The sequence below is a fragment of the Bos indicus x Bos taurus genome, chromosome 11, assembly GCF_003369695.1.
Source record: "Bos indicus x Bos taurus breed Angus x Brahman F1 hybrid chromosome 11, Bos_hybrid_MaternalHap_v2.0, whole genome shotgun sequence".
Taxonomy (NCBI): domain Eukaryota; kingdom Metazoa; phylum Chordata; class Mammalia; order Artiodactyla; family Bovidae; genus Bos; species Bos indicus x Bos taurus.
This window is the reverse complement of record NC_040086.1, coordinates 102,735,065-102,751,347: the sequence shown is the minus strand read 5'-3', so window position 1 is coordinate 102,751,347 and position 16,283 is coordinate 102,735,065. Positions and strand designations below refer to the sequence as shown.

The following is a 16,283-nucleotide window of genomic DNA, read 5'->3' as shown; positions in this document are numbered from 1 at the left end:
CCTGCTAAAACCCAGAGCAGGACAGAGACGCTGAAGGGAAGTGACGCGGGGTCCACGCTCGTCGCCTCCCTTAGACACTGTCTCCGTGGCTTCTCCTGGTGCAGGCATCCTGCGTGCCGCAATCTATTCCGAGTGCGCACTTGGAAATTAAATTCCCTTTAGCTGAGGCGAGCCTGGCTTCAATCAGCCCAGGCACGTTTTCTGTCCCCAGCCGGCCCCTCCCTGCCCACAGCATCTTTTAAGTATGCAAATGGGGACACCTTGCTAAATGGCCAGCAGATTGATCCTGCTGTTTCATCAGGGAAATGAAATTAAAGTAGAACCGGGAGCTGCCGGGCCGCCCCACGCGCCCTGCCCTTCAGCAGCGCGGATATTCGTCCGGACATGGCTCTCGGAGGCCTGCCTGGCCCCTGACCCCAGCCCTCCGCTGAGGGCGAGAGGGGAGCGTGGTTATCAGCGGATGGTCCTGACCTTGAGAACTTCCGGAGGGTGCAGGGTCGGGGGGCGCCTGCTGCAGGGCCCCCTGCTGGGTCAATCCCACCAGCACCCCTGCCCTAGCATGGGAATGCAGGCCCCTCAAGGGTCCCCTCCTGTGGCCTGTGGCCCCGACTAGACTAGCTGATGAATGTGATAGGAATTCAGGCCCTAGACTCCAGGATGATGCTGGAATGGGGTAGGGGGGTTCTGGGGGCCCAGTGCCCGCCCCGACCATCCTTTCTCACCCACGCGCCCATGTCATTCCGTGGACGCCCAGGGCTCCTGCCTGAGCCTCTACCTCACCCTGAGCTGATCAGAATGTGGCTTCCCCAAGAAAGGCCTCCAGGGAGGGTGGGTGGAGGGGCTTCAGGACCCACCAGGACCGCTCTGAGGTGGGATTTCAGGCTGGGAAACCGGGGTGGGGGCACTTGTGGCTGAAGCTTCTGCCCAGGGGCCCTGCCAGCCACCCAGGGCTCAGGGCAGAGATAGCTCAGGACCCGATGGCCACTGGTCCCAAGCCAGAGCAGGCCCCAGGGGCTCATCTGGGGTTATGACCTCACGCCTCCCTGCATGGCCCGCCAGCCAGGATGCAGCTGCTTCTGCAGGCCGGGGATAAGGGTGGCTTTTGAGGACATGGCCAGCCTTTCCTGAGCCACTCTGGGTATCCTGTCCCCACTCAGGCCACCCTGGGAGGCTGGACTGCCCAGGCCCAGAGCCACCCGGGGGCCACAGCGACAAGGCCCCGAGATGAGGGGCAGAGGGTGGAGGTGCGGTGAGCCTGTGCTCGCTGGGGCTGGGGCAGGGGGCAGGATGATGGCGGCCCACCCCACAGGGCTCAGCGCAGCCAGCCTCTCAGCCCAGCCACCCTGGCCACCTGGTGCCTCCTGTCTCCACCTCAGGGACTTCGCACCTGCCACTTCCCTCCCCCAGGGCCTCGTGTGATGCATTCCTTCCTGCCACTCAGGAATCAGCTCACAGGCCACTTCCCAGGTGGCGACAGGACCAGCTCCTTGGCCTCCATCATGACACCCTCAACTCTCCCAAGAGTGTTTTGCTTGTCTGTCTCCCCCACTGGATATCAGCTCTGTGAAGCCAAGACATTGCTGAGAGCAGAGCTGGGCTTCCTGGAGGTAGCCCCAGGAGACAGTGTCATAGAAGCTGCCCTGTTTCCCAGACCCTCCCACCGGCCCCCTGGGCTCGCCCCACCCCCACCTCATTTCATAGGCCATCCCCTCTAGTAAGGGCTGAACTGGGCCCAAGGCCCGGCTCGCCAGCCCAGGGGGTGGACTAAGGCATCTTGCTGCCTGCGGCCCCATTTCCCCCAAAGGGGACACGCGGGGAGACCAGGAGCAGAGTGCCGGGCGTCCTGGGTCTCCCAGGAGCCCCTCTGTGCCTCCCATGCCAGGGTGGGGAGCAGGAAGGTGCCCCGTCTTTGATTTAGGGCTGTAATGTTAATTATGAAGCGTGATTCTCACCGCAATTAACCTGATTCATTCCCAACAATCAAGGCTACACTGCATAATATATTTAATTAGCCAGATTTCCTATGCACGTCGGCGGGACAGAACTGGCAAGTTCTCGGTGTAATACACTTAATTCTGAGATAAATCATTGTTTGGAGAGACGCTCGCACGGTCCACCCTACCCAGGGGACTGGGGGCATTCGGGGAGGGCTCGCCGGCCCAGAGGCTGGAGTGATGGGCAATCCGGGGGCACAGGGGGGTCTGGAAGTCTACCCGGAGGGTGTGGGTGTGGTGAGTGAGAGGGCGGGTCCTGGGGCTGGGGGCGGGGAGGAGGGGGCCGAGTGAGGCTGACGGACACCTGGCGACTCCTCTCAGGGGCTGTCATTTCAACAGACCTGAGAGCCTGAAGGCCCACCTTGGGACGCGGACTGACCGGCATCTGGGGGAAGATCTGAGCCCTACGACCCCGGAGTCTCCCTCGCCTCTGCCCCGAGCCCCTGCCACGGGCTCTGGCCTCAGACCCTGGGGCCGAGGGTGCCCCTGCTGTCCTCGGGGACCACCCCTCCAGCACGCCCACCTCCCCTCTCCCTCCCCTGGGCAGCGCCTCCACTCCTGTAACCAGACGGACTTCCACGTTTGGGGTTTCAACGAAAGGCAGGCCTTGCCAGGCTCTAGGACAGCTGAGTGCGAGCCCCTGGCCCCAGGTCCTCTGGGCTGTGTCCTTCCCTGCTGCAGCCCAGCCCTGGCTGCCCAACTCGGGCCTGAGACCCCATTAGAGCTCCATGAGGACCAGGCCCCCACCCTCCAGATCCACGCAGAGAGAGGGGCTCAAAGACGCAGTGCCTGGGCACAGACCGCTGGCTCTGTCCCTCACGGCGAGTTCCCGGGGCCAGGCGCAGCCTGCGTGCCTCCCCCGCCCTCCGACAACCGCTCCCCCTTCCTGCCCCGCCCCCCTGGCTCTGGTTTCCGTGGGCGCCTCCATCTGCCACTTGCAGGCTGGGCCTCGTGCATAATTCAGGCGCCTTGGAGAGGCCCCAGCAAATGCGCGCAGAGGAGGCCCGACCAGCCCGATCGGATGTCTTGACATCGGACACACGAGGAGCAGGACGACTGTCCTTTGCCCTGTTTGTGCCTTGGTGACCGTGGGCAGGGAGCAGGGCCGGGGGTCTCTCGGGTGTGGGGGCTGTGCTGCTCCGGGGGGCGCAGTGGTGGGCTCGGACCCCAGCCCCGCCCCTCCCCTGCCGGTGGCCTTGATTGGGTGACCACACCCCAGCCCTCAGGCCTCACTTTCCTTGTCTATGAAATGGACCCAGGGCAGCACCTGCCTCGTGGGGCTGGCGAGGCGTGAGGATGACCACCGAGTAAGGGCTGCCCCCAGGCACGGCCATCCGTGGCCCCTGGAGGCCCAGCGGCCAGCTCAGCTCGGGGCCGGAGTCCTGGAGACGGGGCCTGAACCTGGGCAGCTGCTGCAGCTCTGAGGACGTCCCCTCTGCCTCCCAGGCCGTGCCTTCTCGCTCAATGAAACTGGAGACGTGGTTCCAACCACTCACGTCTGACTCCAAAATGAGATCTCAGACATCGGTCTGTGGCACCCAGAACCCCTAACCCCTGACGGCAGCCACGCAGCATCTTCAAGGGGCGGGCGGCTGCAGCCACCGAGCTGAGTCCCGAAGCCTGTGCGGGCTCCCCTGGAAGTCTGGGCTTCGGGGTCTTCATCCCGGCCCTGCCAAGGGCCACTAGGGGACGGGCCAGCTCACTGCCTCCCTCTCCAGGGAGCATACGGCGCAGGGGCTGACCCCCAACCGGCCTTCCTGGCCTGAAGCTCTGGTCTGATCACCTCAAGGAGCTCTTGGCCTGGACAGAGGATCGGGTGGGGGCGTGCTTGCTCTGCATGTCCCCCCATCTGCGGCTGGCGGATTCCAGCAGGACCTTGACCTGGCCACACGATCCCAGGACCCCCAGGCTACAGAGGACCCTGCCTCCAGGACCAGAAAGCCACCCTGATTGCATCCCCACTAGACACTCGGTCCCAGGGGAGCACAGCCAAGCAGAGCGGAGGGAGAGAAGGGGTCAACTGTAGAGTGACCACCGTCAGGACCCCTGCCCCCTATTTCTTGCCAGGGTCCCCCTTGGACAGACCTTGTGCAGGGGCTCACTCAAGAGCCCAGGAAACCCTCCCCGCCATGCCCGGGGCCTGAGCAGCTATTCCTGGACGTTGCCCCCCCGCACATGGCAGCCCAGGGCTCAGCTCCTCCCAGGACCGCCCTTCCTGCGTGGGCTCAGGTAACCTGAGCCTGCTCTCTGCTGCTGCTGCTTTTTTAAGAAAAGAGGGAGCCCTCCCCTTCAATAATTGATGCGCAGCATTAACAATTGACCTGGAGAGCATCTGGCAGGTGGAGGACTTTTCACTCTGGTGGCCACCGGGTAAGGTTCAACTGACTTTGCAGAGGGAGGGGGTGCCAGCCGGGTGGGGGCGGGCCCTGAGCTGTGCCCCCTCGCTGCCCCCGCCTCGTCCCCACGACGGGGACAGCACCTGTGCCACGTGGGGCTTCCTGGAGCAGGGGAGTCCCTCAGCGAAGGGGGCTGCTGGGTGCCTGAGCTCAGACAGGTGCTAGCGGTGCACACACTCCAGTGTCTCACACACACATGTGCACAGTCACACACGCACACACGCAGGCATACTCCGTGTACACTCACGCACCGCGCACAACACACACACGCACGCTTGCACGCGTGGGCACACCCGTCCCGTGAGCACACTGCAGGTTGTGCGTGCACGACCTTGCTTGCACACATGCGTGCACTGACCCCGAGGCACACGTACGTGTACCACAGACACGTGCACAGTTCCTCCTGGAGGCGACCTGCCACCTCTGCTGGCTCCAGGGGTGGCAGGGACTTCTTCCAGCTCAGGGGGAAGGTTCTTCCTGATCCCAGCCTGGAGCTGGGAGAGGGGACCGGTGGTCCTGCCTGGGAAGTGGTCCTGGCAGACCCACCGAGCAGCCTCTTTCCTGCGGAGGGGACCACCTCCTGTGGGTGGGTGGCTTGGACGCAGCCCTGGGTGGGGGAGGGCTGGGGGGCCTGGTGACTGCAGGGTGCTTGCAGGGGCCACAGAGGCAGCCAGACCTCTGGGGCCTGGGAGTGGGGTTGCAGCCCTCTGGTCCCCAGGGAGGGCTTCACACACACACACACACACTTTCTCTCTCTCTCTCTCTCTCTCAGACCCATCAGAGTCCAGCGTGGGGGCGCACTGAGAATCCCCTCCCCCTGAAGTGGCTGCTCTTGGGACAGAACGAGCTGGCACCTGAGCCCTTTCCTCTTGTTTCCCTTCATTTAATCCTCACGACTTGGCATCATCAGCCCATTTTACAGCTGAGAAGACTGAGGCCTGGGGTAGGGAAGAATTTGCTCAGTGCTGCCCGGCTCCAAGGGAAGAAGACCCTCGAGAGTCCCTGGGACAGCACGGAGATCAAACTAGTCCCTCCTAAAGGAAATTAACCCTGAATGTTCATTCGCAGGACTGATGCTGAAGCTGAAGCTCCAATACTTTGGCCACCTGATGCAAAAAGCCAACTCATGAAAAGACCCTGATTCTAGGAAAGATTGAAGGCAGGAGAAGGGGACAACAGAGGATGAGAGGTTGGATGGCATCACTGACTCAGTGGATGTGAGTCTGAGCAAACTACGGGCATTGGTGATGGACAGGGAGGCCTGGCGTGCTGCAGTCCGTGGGGTTGCAGAGAGTCGGACACGACTGAGCGACTGGACAGCAGCAACAACCCGGCTCCATCCCGGTGCCCACGGTGCCCAGCTGCCCGAGTCCTCATTCTTACCCCGCCACTGCAGGCCCCCACCAGGTCACGTGGGCTCCAGGCAGCCCAGACGGCTGGCCCACGGGGCCGGTCTCTGCGTCCGGACCACTGTGGAACTCAGAGCCGCCTTCCTCCGGAACTGGTGCAAATCCCCCTTGAGCTCTGCCCAGGGTCCGCGGGCAGGGGCGCACCTGTGGGCTGAGGCTGAGGTAAAGGGGCTGCTCCAGAACTTCCTGGACTCAGGTCCTAGGTCTGGGAGTGATGTCTGTGGAGAAGAGATGGAAGCGCCACCCCCAGAGTCAGACACACCCCTTGTTTGGGGAGAAGGAAGAACTGGAGGGGCTGGGGGAGCCCGTTTGCATCCTCAGCCCAGGGACCAGGAATGAGCGGTCAGGAAAAACAGGCCAACCCCAAGCGGGAGCCTCGGCTGGCACCTCCGTATTCCCCACCACCCCAGGCCCTGCCCCACCCAGGGGGCACCTCTGACCCTGGGCCCTGCAGGACTTGCCCTCCAGCAGCAGTGGCCCCACCCGCTGGCCCCCAGCGAGCACCCACCTCCCCACTCCACTCAAGTCAATGATTTCCTCATTACGGAAACGTCCCTCAATTGTCCCTAAGTTACTGGACTTCAGGGGACATCTCCAGTCGATGTTTCTGCCGATCTTGACCCTGGGCGGCAGGGCTATCCGAGCAAGGGGACCAAGCTGGCCAGGCTTCCCAAGGAAGCTGCCCCCTCCCCCAGGAACTGACTGAAGCCCCCCAGGTGTGCTTCAGGATGGGGGTCCCCAGGTGGCCACCAGGCCTGACCACATAGCCCCGCAGGTCCGTGTCCCCACGTGTGTGATGGGGCTGTGGTCCCCAAAGCCGCTGACAGAGGGAAACACGTGAAACCCTCCGTGTCCCCTGGTCATTTCTAAGGCTCTCTGACCGTGTGTGCCCCAGGAGGGGCTTTCGGGTGCCACGTGGTTGAGACCGCTGGAGGCCCGGCCTGTTTGGCAGAGGAGGGTCTGGTCTGGGAGCTGAGGCCACTTGCCTGCCCTCGTCCATGTGTAGTGTCAGGACTGGGGTCCGAGTGCCCGGCCAGGCTGGCCAAATGCACCTGCTCATGAAGAGGCGTCTGGACTGTAGTTCTGCAACCCCACGAAAGGGCTTGTGGGCAAGAGGTCTCGGGGGGGCAGGGTAAGCTTTCCAGGTTTCCTAGGGTGGGCACTCTGCATGCACGTGGCCCCGCACCCCCTTCCTCAGAGCAGAGGTCCGCAGACCGTGGGTCTGGGTAGGGAGCAGAGCCCCACTGTGAACCCACCCCAGATGGGACCTGTGACCCAGGGGCATCTGGGAACTGCCCACCACCTAGAAGGGGCGGGGTGGGCTTCTGTCGGGGAGGGCACCACCGCCAAGGCCTGAGAAAGAGCCTCCACTCAGATAAAGGCTCCGGGTCCCCAGACAGAAACTGGTGTTTTTGTTTGAGCTCATCATCACCCACCCCAACGGGGCAATCAGAGGATGGGCTAGAGTTGGTGGGCAAAGAGTAGATGAGCCCCTAGCTCTGCACCCGTGGAGGGGTTGGGGCGAGCCACCCTGGGGGAGAGGGGTCCCACCTGGCTCCGCACATTCCACCAGCCTCACCTGGCTCAGGGACTCTGATTTCCCGCTAAGTGGTCACACTGGGCCACAATCTTTCCAAGTGATGCGCATGTGCGGTGGGGGTGGGAGCCTGTCCCGAGAAAGCCCCTCAGGCCTTGACCCAGATCTCTGGTGGGGAGGGACGAGGAGGTGCCCCCCTGGGCCCTAGACGTGGAACAGGCCTGGCTGGGAGACCTCAGGGCAGAAGGGAGTCCTGCCAGTCCCCCTCCGGCAGGGTTGGGGCAGAGGGGAGGTGGGGCCACTTCCTGCCAGGGTCCGTCTCCTCTCCTGCCCCTGGGTCCACCCCTCTGGCCGGGCTCCCTGCACACCTGAAAGAGGACACAGAACTGCAGAAGGGCGTGCCCACAGGACTGGAGGCGCGTGGGGGCCTGGCTCCCAGCCTCACCCGCGGGGGCGGAGCCAGGACTCCCTGTCCAGCAGCCCTCTCCAGCTTCCCCTTTCCAAGATGGCTGGAGACCCTGGGGTCTGAAAGGCAGCCTGGCTGCCTCCAGTCCAGGGGAGGGAGCAGTGGCAGGAGCCAGACCCTGAGCTGCAGGACCACCACCCCCTCGTGCCCGGCCCATCAGCAAGGGTGACCCTGGAGTTTTCAGGAAGGCTCCCACCTCTTGGTGGCTCAGATGGTAAAGCATCTGCTTGCAACGCCGGAGATCCGGGTTCGATCCCTAGGTCAGGAAGACCCCCTGGAGGAGGGCATGGCAACCCACTTCAATATTCTTGCCTGGAGAATCCCATGGACAGAGGAGCCTGGTGGGCTGCAGTCCATGGGGTCACACAGAGTCGGACACACCTGGGTGACTAACCCTTCCCCTTTCACTTCTCCACGTCTGCGTCCACACGCTAGGGCCGGGGTGCCAGGTGGTGGTGCCCAGCAGAGGCAAACAAGGGTTCCCACCCTGCTCGGCCCCGAAAGAGACATCACCAGGGCCCCTCTTCCTCGGTGGCCGGCAGGCAGCCTCTCCCCAGACCTGGCCCAGCAGCTGCCCCAGCGAACCAGACTCAGAAGGGGCCCTCTCCTCCGAGGGCATCTGTGGCCTGGCCTGGCCTGGGCCAACTCGGTCCTTGGCCAGCCTCCAAGGTCACTGGGGGTGGAGGCCGCCTGGGACTCGTGGAAACATGAATAACAAGTTTAGGTTTTTTTTTCCAGTTTTACAACCTGGATATAGGCTTTCAAACGGCCTCACCGCCCAGAGAGGTGGGGGTCTGGCTTTATGAGGGGAGCGGGGCTTCCCCAGGCACGCACACACTCCCTGCCTTCTCCCCAGGACTCCCTCCCCAGGGAGCCTCTGGCCGTGAGCGATGATGCCAGGAGGCCCAGGGTCTGTCCCTTCGGCTCATAGAATAGTGATTCTGGCCTCCCTCATTGATCTCTCTGAGATTTTAAAGCAAATTTTATTTGTTTGGGGTTTCTAGTCATTAAGTTAAAACCAGTAAAATAGAACAAAATCAATACCTGTAGGATGCAGCACAGCCCGACGATGTAAAAGAGGCAGAATAAATTGCAGCCAGGATTTGAGCTGGGGGAAGGGCCCTGGGCACATGTGTGGACGGCGCACGCCCTGGGGGATCTTCCCCGACCTCAAAGGGAACCCATGGGGTTGGTGGGATGGAGTGGGTTTCTTGGCCGGGTGTCCTCAAGCCCTCTGTTCACCAAAAATTCAGAAGCTGGGGAATGTGAGCGCGTGACTCAGCTCCTAGGAAGCACTGAGCTTTGCAGATGGTGCCAACCACACAGGCTGCCCACTGCCTGGGTCCCTGAGGAGGACCCAGCCGGGACATGGCCCCACCCTGTGCTGGTCTGACCTGCCGTTCACTGGGCACCACCCTCCAGGGCTTTATCCACTTGGGCGCCTGCCCCCACACCCCTGGGAGGAGGGCACCAACTTGGCTGAATGCCTTGAGGTGGGCACTGGGCACTTGACCAGAGCCAGATGAGGGCAGGACTAAGCTTCAGAGCACAGAGATGACCACATGGATGCTCCCCCACGCTGCAGGGCAGGGACTGATGTTCTCAGACACCACGTGGGATGGGTGGGGCCAAGGATGGCTGATGAGCTGTGCCAGGAGCGGGATGGGGGAAGGGGGCACAGGTCCCAGCAGGGAGGAAAGCTGGCTGAGTCCCTCAGCCTGAGAGTTTTCAGAAGCGTCTCACCCAGGAGCCACACGTGTGCCTCTGTCCATAGGAAGTGGCTACAAAGCCCACAGCCTCTGGGGTCTAAAGCTTAGCGGCTTGCAGGACAAGAGGGAAGGTGGGCAGGTGGCCTGGACCCAGCCTCTACTCATAACTCACACACTGTACAATTCGCCCAGCTGGAGCGCACAGGTCAATGGTTTTTAGTATATTCACCAAAGTGAGCAACCATAGTGTTACGTGCTAAGTCGCTTCAGTTGTGTCCGGCTCTTTGCGACCCCATGGACTGTAGCCTGCCAGGCTCCTCCGTCCATGGGGATTCTCCACGCAAGAAGAATGGAGTGGGTGGCTGTGCCCTCCTCCAGGGGATCTTCCCAACCCAGGGATCGAACCGTCGTCTCTTGCGTCTCTGCAACGGCAGGTGGATTCTTCACCACTCACCCCAACGGGAAGCCCGTGCCACGATCAGCAAAGTCAATTATTGAACGCTTTGAATCATCTTGAAAAGAAACCCTGGCGCGGGCTCCAACGAGGACGGCCTGGCAGGCATTGTGCTGTGTGAAAAGGCCCAAGCGAAAAGATCAGTCCTGCGGGACACACCCCTGTGAGGGCCTAGAGGAGTCAAACCCAGGGAGAGAGGAAGGAGACGGGAGTGGAGGGTGGGGTGGGTGGCAGGAGGGGAGGGGAGCGAGTGACTCGTGAGGACAGGGCTACAGTCTGGGGAGATGCGAGACCAGAGACAGACGTGGAGATGGCTGCACCACAGCGCGTGCATGCCTGAGAACCCCGAGCTGTGTGCTCGGAGGAGGCTGAGGAGGCGGATCTTACGTCATTGTACTGTACAACAGTGTGAAAAATGATAGAAGGAAAGAAGTCTCGCACCTATTAGCTCTCACCCCAGTACCCCATCCCTCCCAGCCCCTGGCAATCACTGGCCCACATTTCACACTGAATGGGATCCCACAACACGCGGCCTTTCATGTCTGGCTCCTCTCGGTCAGCGTCGCGTTTCCGAGGTCCATCTGCATTGTAGGGGTCGGGGCCTCATCCCATTTCATCACCCAGTAATGTCCCCCCAGTGGATGGACGCCGTTCTGTTTGTATCCGCTCATCACATGATGGACATCTGGGTTGTTTCTGCTCTGACCTTTGGACATAAAGCCGCTGAGGTCACTCGTGTGCAAGCTCCAGCGTGGACATGTGTTTGCAGCTCTCTCAGGTGTGGCCCCGAGAGAGGAACTGCTGGGCAAACGCTCCGTCTGTGCTATAGTGTTGCAGGAACCCCCGGAATTGTCCAAGCCCGACCTCTATTTTTTTTTTTGACTGCGCTGGGTCTTGCTGCACAGGACCTTTCTCCAGCTGTGGGAGCTGGGGCCACTCTCTGGTGGGGGCGCAGGGGCCTCACATTGCGGAGGCTTCTGTTGCTGTGGAGACAGGTTCTAGGCATGTGGGCTCCGGCCGTTGCAGCACGTGGGTTCCAGAGCGCAGTGCTCAGTAGTTGCGGGGCTCGGGCTTAGCCGCTCTGCAGCATGCGGAATCTTCCCAGACCAGGGATTGAACCCTTGTCTCCTGCATTGGCAGGCGGGTTCTTAACCACTGGACCATCAGAGAAGCCCTCCAACCTCTGTTTTTAAAAGGTAGTTTCAGGATTCATCCTGATTAGGGGGGAGCGTTTCCCTTTACAGCTGTTCTCACTGCCAGGAGGACCACTGCGTATCGGACAGGAGGGTGACCGGAACTTCGAGGTGTTTAGAAATGAGAGACGGCAGCCCCACGCCCTGCCCGGGACGGTCCAGGTGCCTAACCTCACAGGTGAGCATGGGGCCCACCACTCCTGTCTTCTCTCAGACCATGAATGGAGTGTTTTTTGCTGCAAACACAACTGGTTATCTTGCCTCCCCTGCTCCCCTTGGCCATCAAGCCCCAGAGCCGCCATCAGCTGGCACTCTGCCCTCTGGGGGGGTGCTCACCGTGGTGGGGTCCCCGCAGGGCAGGCCCACTCCTCTCTCTTGCACTGGGAGAAAGCCTGGGGCAGCCGCTCCACCCAACTCAAGGCCCCTCTGAGTCAGAGCACGTGTCTTCCAGGACCTCTGGCGGAGACACCCGCCCACCCCCCAGGCCAGGCATGCGGAGGCCAGGGTCCCTGTAGGCCTGTGTGCTGTAGAGTCTCTAGAAACCCAGCAGGGCAGTGGGTGCGGGAAGCGGGGGCTGCCCGTCTTTCCCGTTAGGAAAACTGCCTGATTGAGGGGAGCCCCCAGCTTGGATGGGAATCTTCCACCGACAAAACCTAAGTTGCGTGTTGCGGTGGAAAGAGGGTGGGGGGAGGGGGGAGGGAGGGGGCAGCTCTCCAGGACGCTTTTCCTTTTTGTCCATCCAATTCCAACCCAGCCCCCTCCCGGAATTCGGGAGCGCACAGGATGGAGGAGTTTGGCGCTTGGATTCCACAGAAAATTAAATCAATTACCAAGTCTAATAACGAACCCCAGGTTTTTAATTAAAGGAAGCTTAATTAAAGGGCGAGCCCAGCTCTGTCAATGCTCTGATCTGGCCCAGGGGGGGCTGGGAGCATCTGAGGAGCCCACGTCGGTGCTGCTCAGGGGGCGGGTAATGGACGGGCTGCCCGCAGCGGCCGGGGTCGGGGCGTGGCGCTTCAGGACAGCAGGTGTGATGACGGAACGGTGTCGCCCTGCAGACGCTCAACGTCTCCTGGCCCAGCTGGAAAGACCCTGGAGTCGCCTGGCCATTTGACAGAGGAGCCGAGGCGTCCGAGAGCCAGCGGCAGCTCGAGGTTGCAGGGCAACCTCAATGCTGGGCCCAGGGCCCCCGGCGACCGAGTCCGGCCAGCCCCGCTTCTTAAGGCGGCCGCGTCTCCTGGGTCTCATTGGCACCCACATCCAGCCTGGTCCTTTATGCCTACAGCTCCCTGCAGAGCCCCAGGCAGGGTCCCCCTCCACCCACTCATCGTCCCCTGCCCATCTGGGCTCCTCATGCTCTCCTGGCCCTGAGCCCAGCGTCTTAGCCATCAGCAGAAGCAAAGTCCTGGCCTGGCCAGAGCTGTAATGCGCCCATAGAAGGTCTGTGCCAGAGTCTGGACGCTGGGTACCAGCCCCACGGGGCCTCAGACCGCCCACTGCCCCACCCCAGGCACTGAACTCCACGGAGGGAGTGGGAAGGGATGGCTGCCTGGGCGGCAGGGGGCCAGGGGAACAGGCCTGGGGGCTTTGCAGGGGTGCAAGTGGAGGCTTTACTTCAGAGGCTGGGGAAGGGCCCTAGAGGGCCCTGGGCAGAGAGTAGACTTGCATCCAGTCATCCAGCCATCACAGAACTGTGCTTGTGACCTTTCGTCTCTTCTGTAAATCAGAGGTTTAACAGTGGTGTTTCCTGAGGTGGCCAGGCAGATCAAAGATCATCCTGGGCAGGTAATGGATGGGAACTCAAATCAAAGCAGCCAAGTTGACTAAGAGGTCCCAGGAGTGCCCCTCCAGACCCTTCAGTCCCCGCCTCCTGGGCTCATGACCTCAGGAGGCGCATGCTGTTTCTGCTGAATGCCCACTCACCGTCCCGGGCGGCCCCAGGGCCTGGAGCAGGCCCCTCACTCTACACCCTTAGCACCAGCGGTCTGATTCCAGCTCACAGTCCCAGCTGAAACATCTAGAGGGAACCCAACCTCCCGCCCTGATGGCTTTGTGCATCCAGCTGTGGGACCCCTGCAGGAGTGGCCAGGCCACCTGCGTCCCTCCGGCCTCTCCCTTCCCCTGTGCAGTTCCCTGGCCCCCTCCCCGCCCCGTCCTCAGGCCCTGGGCTCAGGAGCACGTCCCTGCACCCCACCCAGGCCCCCAGAACCTGATTGATGCTGACTCTCTGAGCTGGAAACGTCCTACCCTGGGCGTCAAGAACTAAACAGCACAATAAAAAAAAAAGAACCTTCACTGCGATTGTCTGATCTAAATTTATTTCATAACATGCAGAATTAATAAGATACTGGCTTTAAGGCAACCATGGCAACCAATGCAGAAAAGCTTGTCCCGGCAAATAGATGAATTCATAAATAACCCTGAAGTGCTGATATCAACAGTCGCGGGACCCTGCGGCAATGTTAATGGAGTGCCTCACCCCTGTGCCCGCGTCCAGCCAGGGCTGGGCAGCACGCCCCCACCCCGGGGGGACGGTTCCCCAGCTGTTACCATGAGCTGGCAGGAGGGGCTGAGGATTCCGTGGCTGGTCAAATGTAGGAGGGCCTTTGTGGAGCTCTGGCTCCCTCGGGGACCCTGTCTGCAGATAAGTGGCCCTGGGGCGGGGCGGGGGGCACAGGTGAGCCACGCTGTCTCCCCATGGTTCTGACAGCCAGCTGGTGCGGCCTCCGGTCCTGCCCCCAGGGCAGCAGTCGACGCACGGGAGGAAGCATTTGTTCATCCATGGAATCATTCATGCGCTCGGCAAAAGAAAGCGGGCACAGCAGCAAGCGAGGCCAGCCAGGCAGGCGCGCCAGGGGGCGCCACTGGACACACAAGCGGACTGCCCCCCTCGGAGCAGCCGCTCGGCACTTCGTGACCCCTGCTGTAGGCTCTCCCACCTTGACCGGGAACCAGCCGGGCACCTTGCCTCCCAGTGGCCTACAGTTCTCCCTGTCCTGGTTCTTCCATTTGGCTATTTACAACCAAACAGCTCAGGAGGGCCACGATTCAGCCCCATGGAGGGGCCACTGTGCTGCCCGGCTGGCCAACCGAAGGACGTGGCTAAGCCTTGCTTCCCGGGAGTGGGTCCTCTGCGTGGAGGCTGGTGCTGCCTCCGGGACCTGCGTGCCGAGGTCAGTGGTCAGTCTCTGCCTGGCTGGCCTGTCCTGAGGGCACGCGTTCCTTCATTCCCGAAGCCACGTCTCGTCATCCAAGTGTGCGAATCCTGGACCTGGCCTGGCCAGACTCCCTAGAGAGACTCAAGAAGGAAAGGAGAAAGCCGGGGATCAGCCCGAGTAAGGGGAGGGCTGAGCAGGAGGAGCACAGGAACTTTACGGCAGCGAAACGGTTCTGTGTGATGCTCCAGTGGTGGACGCAGGACATCATACTGGTCCAAGCCCTTAGAACGCAAGACTCTGAGAGTGGACCCTACGACACTGCGGACTTTGGGTGATGCTGACTGTCAACATGGGCTCGTCAGCTGTGATCAATGGATGGCTCCGGTGGGAGATAACAGGGGAGGGTGCGCACGTGGTTGGGGGGCATGCGGGCCATCTCTGTACCTCCCTTTCAATGTTTGCCGTGAGCCTGTAACTGCTCTAAAATGATGGTCCACATATACACACCTAAAGTGACCCCATCAGGGCTCACTTTTTAACTGAAGTGCTTCTGCAGAACTATTTATGAGAAGCCTTTCTTAGCTCAGCCGGAGGTCGCCCCAGACCTAATGAGCTACCCTTCTCAGGCGCGCAGGTCTGCAGGTCTCCCTTGTACCTAGAAGACTCCTCTGCCCAAGAGACGTGTGTCTCAAACCTGAGGAGCTTTCCAGACACGGTGGGCAGAGGTGGGGCTGTCTGGGGTGGGGGCAGACCCAGGCTATGCCCCAAACTCCCTGGGGGAGGGGAGCCGGAGTCACTTAACCAGAGCTGGGAGACCACCCACCAGACACCTGGGCCGGGAAATCTGTGGTTCGCTCCTGCAAGGCTGATGGCCCCCACCCCCCAACATTCTCAGCAGCCTTACAGCGTTCCCCGCCTCCGGGGTCCAGACTAGCGTGGGAGCAGCCCCATTCGCCTCCTTTAATAGGGGGGCTCATAATGCCCATCCCTTCGAGGTGGGGGCGCCTCCACCCTGGCAAGAGGGGACTAGTTTATCAACCTCCTGGAGCCAGGACCCCAGCCCCGCCTTACCCGTCCTGGACCTGTGCAGTCAGGCTTCTTCCCCCGTCCCTTCTCTGCGTGTGCGTGTCTGTCTGTCTGTCTCTTCTCTCTACACAAAAGCCCAGGCCTCTGTTGAGAGGCATCCCCCATCAGGGGTGTCCCTGTCCCCACCCCCTACGCCCCATCTGATGATGGCTCATCCTGTTTCAGGAGGAAGGCCGCTGGGGGTGGGAGGTTCTCAGCGCTGAAGGTGGGGCTGCGGAGCGAGCCCGCCCACCCCCATCCCCGCGGATCCGGAGAACCAGGTGTCCCAGAAGCCGGTGGAAAGGGAGAGGCCGCCCCCTAGCGCCGCCGGAGGAGCGCGGTTCTCGGCGGGAGGGAGACACGCCTCCCCCCCTCCCCCACCGACGGAGTGGGTCCGTCCAGGGAGGTCTCTCGGCCGGTCCGAAGGGCGGGTGGGGACCCTGGAGTGGCCGGGTCAGGACGCATAGCCCTCCTCTTGGCGCTGCCTTCGCCCCCCACCTCCGAGTGCCCCCACTTGCCCTGGTCCCGGGGTTCCCATGTACAGGGGGATACGAGTTCCTCCTGGGATCAGCGCTCTGTTCACTGCCCCCTCAAAAAAAAGCCTGGGCTCCTGGTGCGGCTGCACCCGACTCGCAGCAGCGCACCCCTCCTCTTGCTGACGCCCCAGGGCCCGGGAGAGACCGGCGACGGGGAGCGCAGGCGACGCCCGGCGCCGGGATGCTCCAGCGTGCCTCCGGGTGCGCGGGGTGCGCAGGGGGGCCCCGGCGCCCTGCGCGGTCAGCGGTGGTGGGCAGGGGTGCCTGGCGTGCTCCGGTCGCCCGGCGCCCGCGCTGCCTCGGGGAGACCTCTGCCGCCGCCCGAGCGCGCATCCCGGCCCGGGGGCGCTCCCTGCCGGCCGCCGC

The 16,283-nt window shown here is 62.3% G+C and overlaps 2 long non-coding RNA genes across 2 annotated transcripts; one reads left to right on the top strand and one right to left on the bottom strand.

The window, feature by feature from the left end:
- The first annotated feature begins 5,567 nt into the window (after positions 1 to 5,567).
- LOC113901806 lies at positions 5,568 to 13,414 on the top strand. The gene is made up of 3 exons (XR_003513543.1): positions 5,568 to 5,607; positions 11,226 to 11,336; positions 12,217 to 13,414. It is a non-coding gene; the product is annotated as an uncharacterized LOC113901806 (long non-coding RNA).
- Positions 13,415 to 13,459: 45 nt separating this feature from the next.
- LOC113901805 lies at positions 13,460 to 15,602 on the bottom strand. Its single transcript, XR_003513542.1, has 2 exons — positions 15,388 to 15,602; positions 13,460 to 14,456 (listed from the first exon to the last, which is right to left on the bottom strand). It is a non-coding gene; the product is annotated as an uncharacterized LOC113901805 (long non-coding RNA).
- Between the last annotated feature and the right edge of the window lie 681 nt (positions 15,603 to 16,283).